At 38.3% G+C, this 12,976-nt stretch overlaps 2 protein-coding genes across 2 annotated transcripts in view; one reads left to right on the top strand and one right to left on the bottom strand.

The window, feature by feature from the left end:
- Positions 1–12,976, top strand: part of LOC126868981 (uncharacterized) — a 269,690-nt gene that overhangs the window by 98,657 nt on the left and 158,057 nt on the right. The gene's annotated exons all lie outside the window — the stretch shown is intronic.
- Positions 1–12,976, bottom strand: part of LOC126868409 (uncharacterized) — a 340,260-nt gene that overhangs the window by 288,407 nt on the left and 38,877 nt on the right. The window lies entirely within an intron of this gene.

The following is a 12,976-nucleotide window of genomic DNA, read 5'->3' as shown; positions in this document are numbered from 1 at the left end:
AGGTAGTATCGCTGGCTGAAATTACGAGAGTTGAGGAGTATAAGAGGACCCGAAGAGGAGAGGTCACATACGCCGAGGAGTGTGGGAGGGAGAATAGAGCGATAAGGGGTGACTTCAGTGAGAACTCCGAAGGGTGGATGAGGGTAGAAAAAAGGAAGAGGGAGAGGAGAGCTCCCTTAGAGCAAGTTACCCCGATGGTGCGTCCGGGAAACAACCGGCAGGTTGGTACCGACGAGAGAGGCGTACCAAGAAACAAGAGGAGGAAGGAAGCCATTCTAATTAAGGTGGAGGAAGGTTGCGAATGGCTTCATGTTTATAAGAGGATAATGGCGGTGAGGAGTTTATTGGAGGGAGCCACGGGGGTCCGTAGGACGAGAGCGGGCCACATCCTAATTGAATTCGACAGGACAGTGGTGGTTAGCGAGGCGGCGGCCAAATTGAGATCCGCCTTGAGTGATAGTACGAAGGCCGCTCTGGTGAACAGGGCAACCCTACAAAGCAGTGGGGAATCGAGGAGAATGCTGATATAGAAGTCATATCTATAAAAGCGGCACCATGGGGCACGTAAGAGGCGGTGATGGTCCCCCCGGCGAGTGGAGTGCCTAGTGACGAGAGAGAGAGGAGGCTGAGAACTGGGCTAACGATAGCTTCTGTAAGGCAGTTAGCTAATGTTCGGCGTTGTTATAGGTGCCGCATGTTGGGGCATGTGGCGGCAAGGTGTACTGTTGCATGTCATGGCAGGGAGTTGTGTAAGAAGTGCTGTAACGCTGAGCATACAATGAAAGATTGCGATAAAGAGCCGAGATGCGCCATGTGTTTGAAACATGGTGGCATAAATGCAAGGCATGTAACGGGTTCGTTGGCGTGCCCTATGGTGCGCTTAGGTGTTAGGAATAGACGGGGGCCCAATTAGGGTCCTACAAATAAATCTAAACAGATGCAGGCTTGCGCAAGACCTGATGATGCAGTGCGTATGCGAAAGCAGGGTGGGCATAGTGGTCATCTCCGAGCCCTATAGGCAGCTGCCTTTTTGGTTTAATGACGATGGTGGGGATGCATCGATATGGGTCATCCTGTTTAATGGAAAATATGCGGCGAGCGAGACCCTGATAAGAAATGTAGAGATTGTAGGGTTCAGGGTTTGCGACGTGTTTTGCGTCAGTGGGTATTGTTTCCCTAATAAGAGTAAGGACCAGTTCAACGATTATTTGAAGGAACTGGAAGGGGTCATAAAGGAGGGGAGGAAAAGAGCACCGGCGATTATGGTTGCCGGTGATTTCAATGCTAAATCCTCGGTGTGGGGGGCTCTAAGACGGAACGTTGGGGAACATGCCTGCCGGACGTTACAACGAGGAACGAGCTTATATCTATTAGGACGACGGGAAACTACTCCTTCCTGAGAAATGGAGAGACTAGTCTCCCGGATATACTTAGTGTTAATAGACGAATGAGGCTGAGTTGGAGGAGGAGTAGGATCCTAAATTGGTAGCCTCTGACCATTTTTATATTGAGCATAAGTTTAGGGATAATATTAAGCGGGTGGAGGGTGGCGCCTTTAAATACTTGAGGAAAGAGATGGATGTAGAGGGTTTTTTTAAACAAATTTGACGGAGTCTATGACGAAAATGGTTTTAAATTTGACGAGACGGCATGCGGCGAACGACTGCAGAAGAGTCTGGAGCATACATGTGCCGTGAACTTAAAGAGGAGATACCCGGCGAGTGCGAAGAGAAGCGCCAATTATTGGTGGAGCGATGAGCTCGCTACGTTAATGAGCGAAACTCTAAGAGCTAGAAGAAGAGCTCTGCGTGCGGTGGCGGCCCGCAAAGATGGCGTCGAGTTCCCGGTGGCCGAATTCAAGGATGCTAGGAGGCGACTGAAAAGGGCGATCGGGCGTAGCAAGGGGGAGAGTTGAAAGGGTTTCTGCGCCACCTTAGATCAGGATCCATGGGGCAGGCCGTATCGTGTAGTGAGGAAGAACATGATGCGGTTGGCGCCAATGGAGCCCCTTGGAAGAGATAGAGTGGAGGGAATCCTGGATGACCTCTTTGTCACCAGGCGGGAACTGCGACCGCCTACACAGGAAGAGACATCGATCCTACCTGGCGAAGAAGGAGGGTTAAGCATCGAGGAAGTAGACATGAGGGTGGCCGTTGGGAAATGCGATCCCAGGAAGGCGGCTGGAGTGGATGGGATTCCTGGCACTGTAGTCAGGTTATTGGCGGAGCAAAGACCTAGCGTGCTTCTGACAGTGCTCAATGGAATAAATACCTATGGAAAAATACCGGCGGTATGGAAAGAGGCTAGGGCGGTACTAATACCCAAGCCTGGCAAAGACCCTGCGACGTCAGAAACTTTTGCACGTAACTGTATATATAAATTAGCAACAAATTAGCAACACTGCGGCTTAAAGACTTACTTCAGGTTAAACACAGACGTTGATTCAAGAATCACCCAAAATTTAATGAGCTAGAGAGAAGCAGAGTTCAGTTTGAAGTTTTGCTGGGTCTGCCATTTAAGGTTTATCTACGGATTGATTGATAGAACAGATTCTAAGGATTTCAATTATTCTACATATTTGAAAGCCTTTCATAATATTATAAACTTTTGTGTTCTAGCTTCCATCATTATAGTATATTATTATGATTAAACTGATTGTCATTTCAGCTATTCTATTAATATTACTACATTTCTTGTACAATATTGTTATTTGATATTTCTGTTCTTTGATAAATCTCTTTAAAGATAGTAACCTGTAAATTTCTACACGCCACACGATCGCTATCCACTCTCGATCTTACGAAATACCATTGGAGTAAAGCGCTCGTCTAAAGATCAGTGCCCGCTGGCCGAACACTGAAGTTCGTAAATTGCCCCCCAATTGGTTTTCAAATAGAACTCTTTTGCTTGCTGTTACTTCGCAAACAGCTTCAAGGACTGTTCACAATGTATAGTTGCAAAGGACAACCTCTCTGACGGATACTTCCATCGTGAATCTTTGTTCGCGAATAGAATAGAGTTGGTTCCAAAGAGAGGACATAAAAATTTGGCCATGCAGGTCATAAACCGTAATTCCTTCCATATATCCAATGATTATTCGCAAATTGTTCAACAGCGTGATCTCGGTGACCAAACTTTCCCTGAACACATTTAATGAACAGCACACTTCAATAACTGTAACTTCAGTAACAATAACAAAACTAAAAATATGTATACATTAAGATATATACTAATTATTACAAATTATATATTAATATATAACATACAATATATTAATATAATAATTTTTATGTGTTATCTAATGGATAAAAATCCCTATATAAAAGGGGTTTAAGAGATATTTCAACTTTAATTTGTCAAATTTATTGTGCAATAGATAGGAAAAATGGAATGGTGCAGACGGAGTACACTTTTGACGAAGCCGAATTCTTTTTACATTATTATTTCCCAAGTGATAAATTAAATCAAATAAATTGGATATATGTATGTCGGAGATCAAAGGACACCGGAGCCTTCCTTCTGGAACTTCGAGAAAATCCGTAAAGTTGTAATTAAAGTTTACAGTCGTAATTAAACAATTTGCCGTCATTCTGCCCAATTGTACTTGTTTGCGATTTGTGATAATAAACTTGGGCCGCGGTCAACGGGACGGGCGCTTCGCCTAACAAAGGTGCGGAGTTATAGTATGACCCTCATTAAAAGAAATACCAATAGAGGTACGTAACAGTAAAACATTCCAACGGTATCCTTCGGACAATGAATACCAGATGTTGAGGCACTTGCACAGCACAAGTTCAGTTAGCCTGAGGACCCGCTATAAAACCTGGGCTTTTTTGGTAATTAAGATTTTCAGACGGACAGGCAGTCTTTGTCCCAAATTGACCAGTTGACAGCGACGTCAATTTCGCTTACTTTCGGAACGAGGGCTATACTCGACGTATCCGATGATCGCGTGTCTTTGGACACACCCCATCATAGTTTTCCTCTGTGGCATCATTGGAACGAAAATTCATTCTTTCTTGAGATCTCATCGACGAAGGGAGTAGCGCCTTACGATGAGGGAGTAGTACACGTTTGAGTTAGAGCAAGTATATCTATCATCCCGTTGACCGTAGATTCGTTATCGAACCTAAGACCACTATCACTAGTGTCGCGAGTGCCTAACCACCGCTGTTGATTGTCGAATCGGTAGTGTTCATACTCGTAGTATCAGGCCGTATCTCCGTTATAACACAACGATGGCTAACTCCAAGGGAGGTCTATCAAACGCCCACAACCCTGTTCCTGACTCTTCTCCGGCATGTATATAAAAGACATTGTGTGTATATATTAAAAAATACGACGTTTATTTCTAAAGTAATAAAAATTGATTCTTCTGAAGAAGAATACTTCCGTTTAGTTATAATTTTCAGACATGCATCTCTTCTTTCCCATTCCTTAATGACGTTCCGTAATAAATAAAAAACCCGAATGATCACCTTTTAACATCATTCAACTGATACTGAATTACTGAATTTTCTCACATTTCTTATTATATCATTATGACACGAGTTTAGTCGGATTATCTAGATTCGTAGGATAAAATTCGTGGTGTCTGAGAACCTGAACTATCAGTATTCGCGAGCAACGGCCATAAAAGTTTGCCGAAATGCTCAAGAACACGTTCGCACATAGTACTCTTGAACACACGACCAGTCTTTGGGGAACGACGTTATCAATAACAGACACAATAACCTGTATGGACGTTACACTACGTTCCAGGTAATCCAGAACAATCGAGATCTATATAAATAGGACCGATGAAGATTGGATCCACAATAAAACTAAATATAAAGCTCGGGTGTTTCTCGCTCGGGCATTCCATTATCGCGTGTTCGCTACCGTACCAGTTCGTCTGCGTTTGCTCGTTCGAAGGTTGACAAATTTTGAACAAGTGCTAGACTGGTGAAATTAGTCGTGATGCTTTTACAATTTATCAATTTATCAATTCATTAATTGCAATTTATCAATTTGCAATCCGTAGGAAAGAGATAACATGCTCGATATTCTAGTTTGTAGCTGTAGATAAATAAAACATATATATTTTCTATACACCTTCTATATTGCACACCTCATTGAACATATAGAAAATCGCTAGTAGAACATATATTATGAGAATATATTTAATTCATAACTACGTTGTGAAAATTATAGAGGAAAATATAAATAGAATGTAAGCCGGAGGTAGCAAAATTATATGAAACATTATTCAATATGTGTTGTAGAACGAATATATTATTCGCTATTTATAATATTTCATGTTTTAGTTCCCTTGTAAGATGTTTATTATATTTCGATTATATTCTTAGTTTTCGAATATCTTTCTGCTAAATTATATTATTTTCCCAGAACTTCATAATTGAATTTAATCTTACTGCTTGAAATGATTGACTTCCTTTTGTGAAAACACTCCTGACTAAATCTATCCAAACACTTTCCGTAATACTCAGATCTGATAAATGTGCGAAACAAATCAGGGTTTGAATATTTTCAGAAAGATAATAGTTTCAGTAAATTTAAGTGTATCGAACATTATCACGTTGAAAGGATCTCTCCGTTCAATACGACTAACATGCTTTTCTTATCTTCCATATATTAAACTGATATATCTATGACTGTTTATAGCACTATATTACTAATTCTATTCACTGCTTAAATTAATTAAATTTTTTTCTGAAAATTGCGTTTTGTTTCATCATTCTCTTACTTGTCACGTTTTCGAATATAAATTTTGTTTAGATTAAACAACGTTTAATCTAACAATAGAGAGGTAATGACACAGGTTCATATATGTTCCTGCTCCGAATTTATATCATAGGAAGTTCCTCCTTTCTGAAGTTAAGATCACGATAAGTATCTGTTCTTCTGTCTGTTCTAGTGGAAATAAGTGATCGATGAAATAGTATGCAACGAAATATAATATGGTCAAATACACCAGAATCTGTTACAATATTCTTCAAGGACGGTATAGTTAATCGTCACCCAACACAGATGACTGTGATATTTGTGTTCTATCTGTTCCCTCTTCTTTTTCCATCTACTTAAGAGCCTCATTTTTTGCACTGATTCCCATCGAGCAATCTTGTCCGAACGTGTCGTCACTTTTGCGGAAACTTGTACACGACTTCAATACGTATTCGCCATTCGGTCATTAAAGAGATTGAAGAAATTCTGGTACATTTTCGTTTAAGCATCGTCATCTCAAGAGTATTCCTATTAAAGCGTGCAAATGTTTCATAACGGTAATAAATACATCGAGTTCAGCAAACGTTCATATAGATCAAATTTTGTGCATCTAAATTTACTAGCGTAATGCAATGCAACATTTGCTTAAGTAGTTTCACAAACTGAGTTGAGTTTAAGAAATTGGTAGAACACTTGACAAAAAGCTTCTCGATATTCAGAATAATATGGTCCATATATTATAAGGAAGCTTTTATGAGGCGATTGTTTCAATAGACTCGGATGTTAGAAAGAATATTTTACAAGCTCCTTAAATCCAAGCTGAAATTGCACTTATAAGCAGAGTTGTAGTTTTTATATAAGGATTTCATCCTTGAGTGAAAACGTTTTCACTTAAATAATCTTTTTATTTGTGTTGACTGTGTCAATTTTCTTTTTTTTTTTTTTTTTTTTTTTTTGATTGTGTGTCTTCAAGATTTTCTTTGCATGTTGTCTACTGACAGTCTTGAATGCAATAATTTCATATTTGCAAATCTCGAAGGATTTATGAATAAAATTGTCGCCAGAAGCCCAAGAAGAAAGAAGCATTAGATACTTCTATTATTCAATTATCAACCTTTGAAAACTTGTGGCGGATCGGTATCAATAGGATGCCAACAGGTCGAGGCATCAACGCGGCGCAACATTTCCCGGGCGATCCGCGGGTACCAACCGCCAACATCAGAGGGCTACGACGACAACGAGTCTGTGAATCTCGCTAGCGGTCGAATATACGGGCGAATGATATAAATACCGCACCTAGCGAGACTCCCTTGTCACGGTGGTCGTGAGAACGCAGCGAAAGGATGATTATATCTCACATACCTTGGCCAGCAAAATAGCGACTAAACAGTAATAGAAACCCTATGTGACCGGCATCCAGCGATAACACCTCCACAGGAACCAAGTCCTTGATATAAAAAGGTACCTCTCAAGTCAGTACTGGACATTCTTTCTGTGCTGTTTGACCATTCTGTATCGTTACTCTGTCAGTGTTTAATAAATTTTCTAATAACAATCAAAATTGAAGTACGAATCTCTCACCTTGCTTGCGGAACGTGAAATTACCCCGAATCGACGTGACACCCTCTATGTCTAAGGCAGGGACTACCGGGCATAGCCTTACTGAGTCCACCGGTAGTCCCAGGACGAAACGCAAAACTCTCTTTTCATCTGGCAGCGACAACCTCCGCCACAAACTATTTACTTTTTATTTTTATTATTTATATCATTTCTGAAATAATACTGACATTTGCTATAAAGTTTGAATGAACTCGACACCTGTGTTTTGGTGAGAAACATAGCTATTCACAAAGCATTCACTGCATCCGCTGCATTGTATCGTATTGATTGTATTGTCACCTATAATATTATTATAGTTAGCTTTCAACGGTAGGAAGATTATTGTATGGAGAAATTACGGAATGTGTTGTTTGTAACCATAGCGGTGAAATTTTGTGCTTGTGTTCAGCAACTGGAGATCAAATTATGCGAATTGCATTTTTCTATGCAACAAAATGCAAATACGCTTATAGAAAATGTGTCATGAACAACCTACTTCTCGATAAATGTGCGGACGTGTTTAAGATATCCAATATTCGAATGTTTTTGAGATGTTCATCAACTTTCTTCCAGAAGCTTTTGCATCTTACAACCTTTTTCCATTGATTGCAATTTTACTGCGTATAGCTTTATTTGTAAGTATTAGACAAGCAAATGTTTCATTTGTTCATTTATCCAAATTGAAACTTGATATTATTTCATATTGTTGTTACTATATTACATTGCACAATCCTTGTATCAAGAAAAATATGTTAAAATTCTAGACATATATTTTACAGATAAAACACAATTCTAGATTCCAAGTATACAAATGTATTCGTTTGTGAAATAATGAAAATGTCCTCTTCATGATTAGAAAATTGATGTGCACTGAATTGTATATCTGACAGCAATAACTGGATCCATTTTCCTCGCGTGTTATGTTCACGTAGTCATCTGATTTCACATATAATATCACATGCATCATCTTCCCGTTTCCATCTCAAACTTCAGAACGTAAGTTTATCGTTTTTAATCTGTTCACTTTTATGTTTTTTTCATTTTCTCTAACTAATGATCGTTTTGTACTGCACCATTCATTTTTATGGCCTGATAACTCTGAGTACGAGTTCTTCAAACTATTCAAATTCCTCATCGTATAAATATGTCGGAGATGGAAGAACAACGGGATTTTCCGTCGGGAATGCTAGGAAAGTTAGTTTTTCTCATGTACGACGCCTCCCACCAGCAACCCTCTATCGAGGGCGGTTAAGACCATTCCTAGTTCGAGTCACCGGACCTGCTAGACTTTGCAGTTACAAAGGGACTAAACGCAAATAAACTAAACATAGCACCCAGCCTCGAGCTTAACTCCGACCATACGCCCATAATAATTACATACAGAAACAAACCAATACTTTACAGCAGCACAGAGAAGCTATGCAATAAAACCACCAAATGGCAAATATTCAAAGAAATAATAGAGAGCAAAATCAGCTGCAACATCCCACTGAAAACACCTGAACACATCGATCAAGCATTAACAGCACTCACAGAAACTATCCCAGAAGCAGCAAGGGCAACCACTATACCTGAAACAACCAACAGACAAACAAAAACAGTTCCACTAGACATCCTCGAAAAAATTAGAGAAAAAAGAAAGGCGAAAGCAAAATGGCAAAAACACAGAACAAAAGAAAACAAAAAACACCTAAACAAACTCACAAAAGAAATAAAAAAAACAAAATAAAAGAGCACAACAACAACGAGTTCACAAAGTTCATCGAGTCACCATCTGCTCACGAGAACTACAACTACTCCCTATGGAAAGCCACAAAAAAAAATAAAGAAGACAACAAAAATGGTACCAGCAATCAGAAGAGCAGACAACACACGGGCAAGAAGCAACGAAGAGCAAGCTGAAGAATTTTCCAACCATCTATGCAACACATTCACCCCACACAACATCAACAACAGCAACCACAATAGTCATACGGACGACAATGCGCTAACCACTAGTACACCAACCGACAATCACTACACCATACCCAAAGCAACAGCACAAGAAATCAGAAACATAATTAAGAAAACAAAAAATAATAAAGCACCAGGAATCGATCTAATTAACGGCAAAATCTTGGAAAACCTTCCGTCAAAAGCGATAAGACAAATCACAATAATAGTTAAAGCAATACTAAGAATATAATACTTTCCAAAAACTTGGAAACGGGCACAAATTATAATGATACCCAAACCAGGCAAGGACCCACACGAAATCAAATCCTACCGACCAATCTCATTACTTCCGGTGTTCTCTAAGATACTAGAGAAAGTAATTTACGACCGAATAAAACCTATAATAGAGAAGAATCAACTAATTCCGAATCATCAATTCGGATTCAGAAACAAACACTCCACAATAGAACAAACGCACAGACTCGTCAATGAAATCTTACAGGCGCTGGAAACAAAACAATACTGCACGGCACTCTTTATGGACATCGAAAAAGCATTCGATAAAATAAACCACGAAAGTCTACTTCAATCAATCAGGAAACAGTTCCCGGGGCAGATATACCAATTAATCAAATCATACTTAAGCAGCAGAAGCTTCATAGTAAAAATCAAAGACACGTACCCTGAAGTTAAAGAAATCAAGGCAGGAGTTCCGCAAGGAAGCGTCCTAGGACCAATTTTATACACATTGTACACGGCCAACATATCAACAACTAACAATAGCAAAACACTGACATTCACGAATGACACAGCTGTACTAGTCAGGCACACTAACCCTGCAACAGCAGTTACATTACTACAAGAACATATCACAAAAATAGAAAAGTGGCTTCAAGCAAAACAAATTAAAGCAAATCTTGATAAATGCAAACACATTACATTCACACTGCGAAAACAGAAACCACCAAACATTGTACTAAACGGCACACACATAATACAAACAAGGCAAGTCAAATACCTAGGACTCCACATAGATACACGACTCACATGGAAACAGCATATTAAAGCAACAATAGACAAAATACAGATGGCAAGGAGACAAATGTACTGGCTAACAAGTCGAAAATCCAAACTAAGAATAGAAAACAAACTAAAAAAATATAAAATGGTCATAAAACCAATCTGGACATACGGAATAGCACTATGGGGAACAGCAGCAATGAGCCATATAACCAAAATAGAGGCAATGCAATCTAAAATACTCAGAACAATAGCAAACGCGCCATGGTACGTTAGAAACGGGGACATTCGGGAAGACCTGGGAATACCAACGGTCAAGGAGGAGATTAACAGAAGTGCAAGAAGGTATAGAGAAAGAATAACAACGCACCCGAACCGGCTGGCAGCGGAAACGGTCGGCACATCAAACATAAAAAGAAGATTAAAAAGAAAACACCCAACAGATCTCACAAAGGACGTAACCCAACATACAAACACTCACCACACTAAAGAAATAAATCAATCAAATTCGAAGATGGTATGCCACTGGGGGTAGCCATCCACATGCTATATTGCTATATCACTAAGCTATAATATTTTACCAAATGTCCTACTGGACAAATTGTAAAATGTAAATAAATAAATAATAAAAAAAAATATCTAGACGGATTGCTTTTTCATCGCTAAGTACAATTTGTCTTTAATGTTTTCTGCATTGTATACTGTGCACGTATCTTTATGAATTCTATACATTGTTCTTTACGTTGAGACGTGAATGATATCTAACGTTGCAGTGTTGGAAATGTTTATATCGTAGCAAAATACGTTGAACGGTTTATCGCAGGATCTACTATTTTAGCAAATAAATTTTTGGGAAAGCGATTGCTCTCTGCTCTTGCTTGTGTTATATTTCGTAGAACTTCTAAGCAATTATACTGTTATCTTTCCATTTCTACTAACAAATGAAGGAAGACTTATTTCCAAAATTCATTAAGGAATAAAACAATAAAATATTGAGTAAACTTGTACTTTATTACTCTGCTATCAAAACACGTCAATAGCAATTAATAAGAGATATAACAAGATTCTATTATGTTTCCCTCCATAAATTTCATATAATATTAATCATATAATATTCTACAACATATGACAGCGATCTTCCCAGTGCGTTTAGCATAATATATATAATTTATAAAATATATGTAACATTTCCCCTTGGAGTCATTAACATGCGTCATGATGTAGTCTGTAACAAATGTAGTGTCAGGTTGCACTATAACGAATAATAATATTACTGGAAAAAATGGAAAATACAAGTAACCAATGTAAAAAAGTAGGATGTCTCTTGTTTAAAGCAACACAACCTCTATACATCATCTGTTGTGTCAGTGCTTTTATATATGAGAATCATCTACAATTAATTACAACCGATCAGAATGAAATAATTATATAACTATCATACAGAATTATTTATAACACTGAGAGTAATTTAAAATTGTACGATACGATGCAAGAAATATTTTTATGTATAAAATATCGCAAATAAAAGTATAAGATAGTTTATATCAATGTAATCAGTAATTGAACGATACTATATATATCATTTGCTTTGGCAAAAAATTCTCATACTCATACAAGTCAAAAATGTAGAAAGAACGAGTTCCATCGTCGGAAGATAAGTCAACGATTGCATAATTCTTGGTTTTTTGTAAAGAACTATTGCAATATTTATTGTGAAACTGTTTTTTAAATATATTAGAACACTTGCGCTACTTTCATCGGTATTTATAATCTACCTTGGAATAATAACGGTAATATTTTATTGATTATGGTAAGCAGTAGAGAACTAAGAGAACTATAGAGATTGAGGATCTCTCAGCGAAGAAAAAAAGGATATTCCTTGTCTGCAATGCCTGGAAAATATAAGCTCTCGAAAATGGGAGTCAGAAAGATGCTTTTTTTATTATTTAATTTGTAGTTTGAGGGCTTTCGGTTTGGTATGGGGCTGGAATATGGAAGAAAGACTGGATAGCATACAAAGAAGATATGTGAAATTGATCTTAGGTTTAGATATGACAACACCAAATTATATATTGATAGAAGAATGCAAGCTAACATAAATCAAAGAAAAAGCATTAAGAAGAGCAGTAAGGTATGAAGAGAAAGCCTTAGAATAAAAAAAGGAACTAGTAAAGGAGTGCATAAAGGAAAGAGAGAGAAACTGGGGAAATAGCCAAGAAGAGAAAAGAGCAAGAAAGAGAAAGAAGGGACTAGAAGAGGTGAGAAATGGAGGGACACAGATGGAAGCAAGAGAAGAGCAAGAAAGGATGACAGCAGACCAAGTTATAGAGGAAAGAAGAAAGAGGAAAGTAGAAGAGAGGGGGGAAAGGATAAGGAAATCCAAATATAACATACATTACAGAAAAATCGCCAAAGAAGAGTTACCAAAGTACTTAGAAGGGATGATGAAGTGGAAGGACAGAAGAATATTAGCAAGATTCAGATGTGGAAACGAGACCAAATCAAAGGAATACTGGAAAGAAGAAGGAGAAAAAAGATGCAAACTATGTAAAAGGAAAGAAGAAGACCTGAAACATGTAACAGAAGAATGTGACATAACGGGAGGACCAAAGGACATAGAAAAAACACTAAATGAGACTGGAGAAGGACTAACAGAACTAAAAGCAATAATAAAGAGCAGAAGGGCAATACAAGGCGG

This window comes from Bombus huntii, chromosome 8 (genome assembly GCF_024542735.1).
Source record: "Bombus huntii isolate Logan2020A chromosome 8, iyBomHunt1.1, whole genome shotgun sequence".
NCBI classification, from domain to species: domain Eukaryota; kingdom Metazoa; phylum Arthropoda; class Insecta; order Hymenoptera; family Apidae; genus Bombus; species Bombus huntii.
This window is presented reverse-complemented; position numbering and strand designations above follow the sequence as displayed.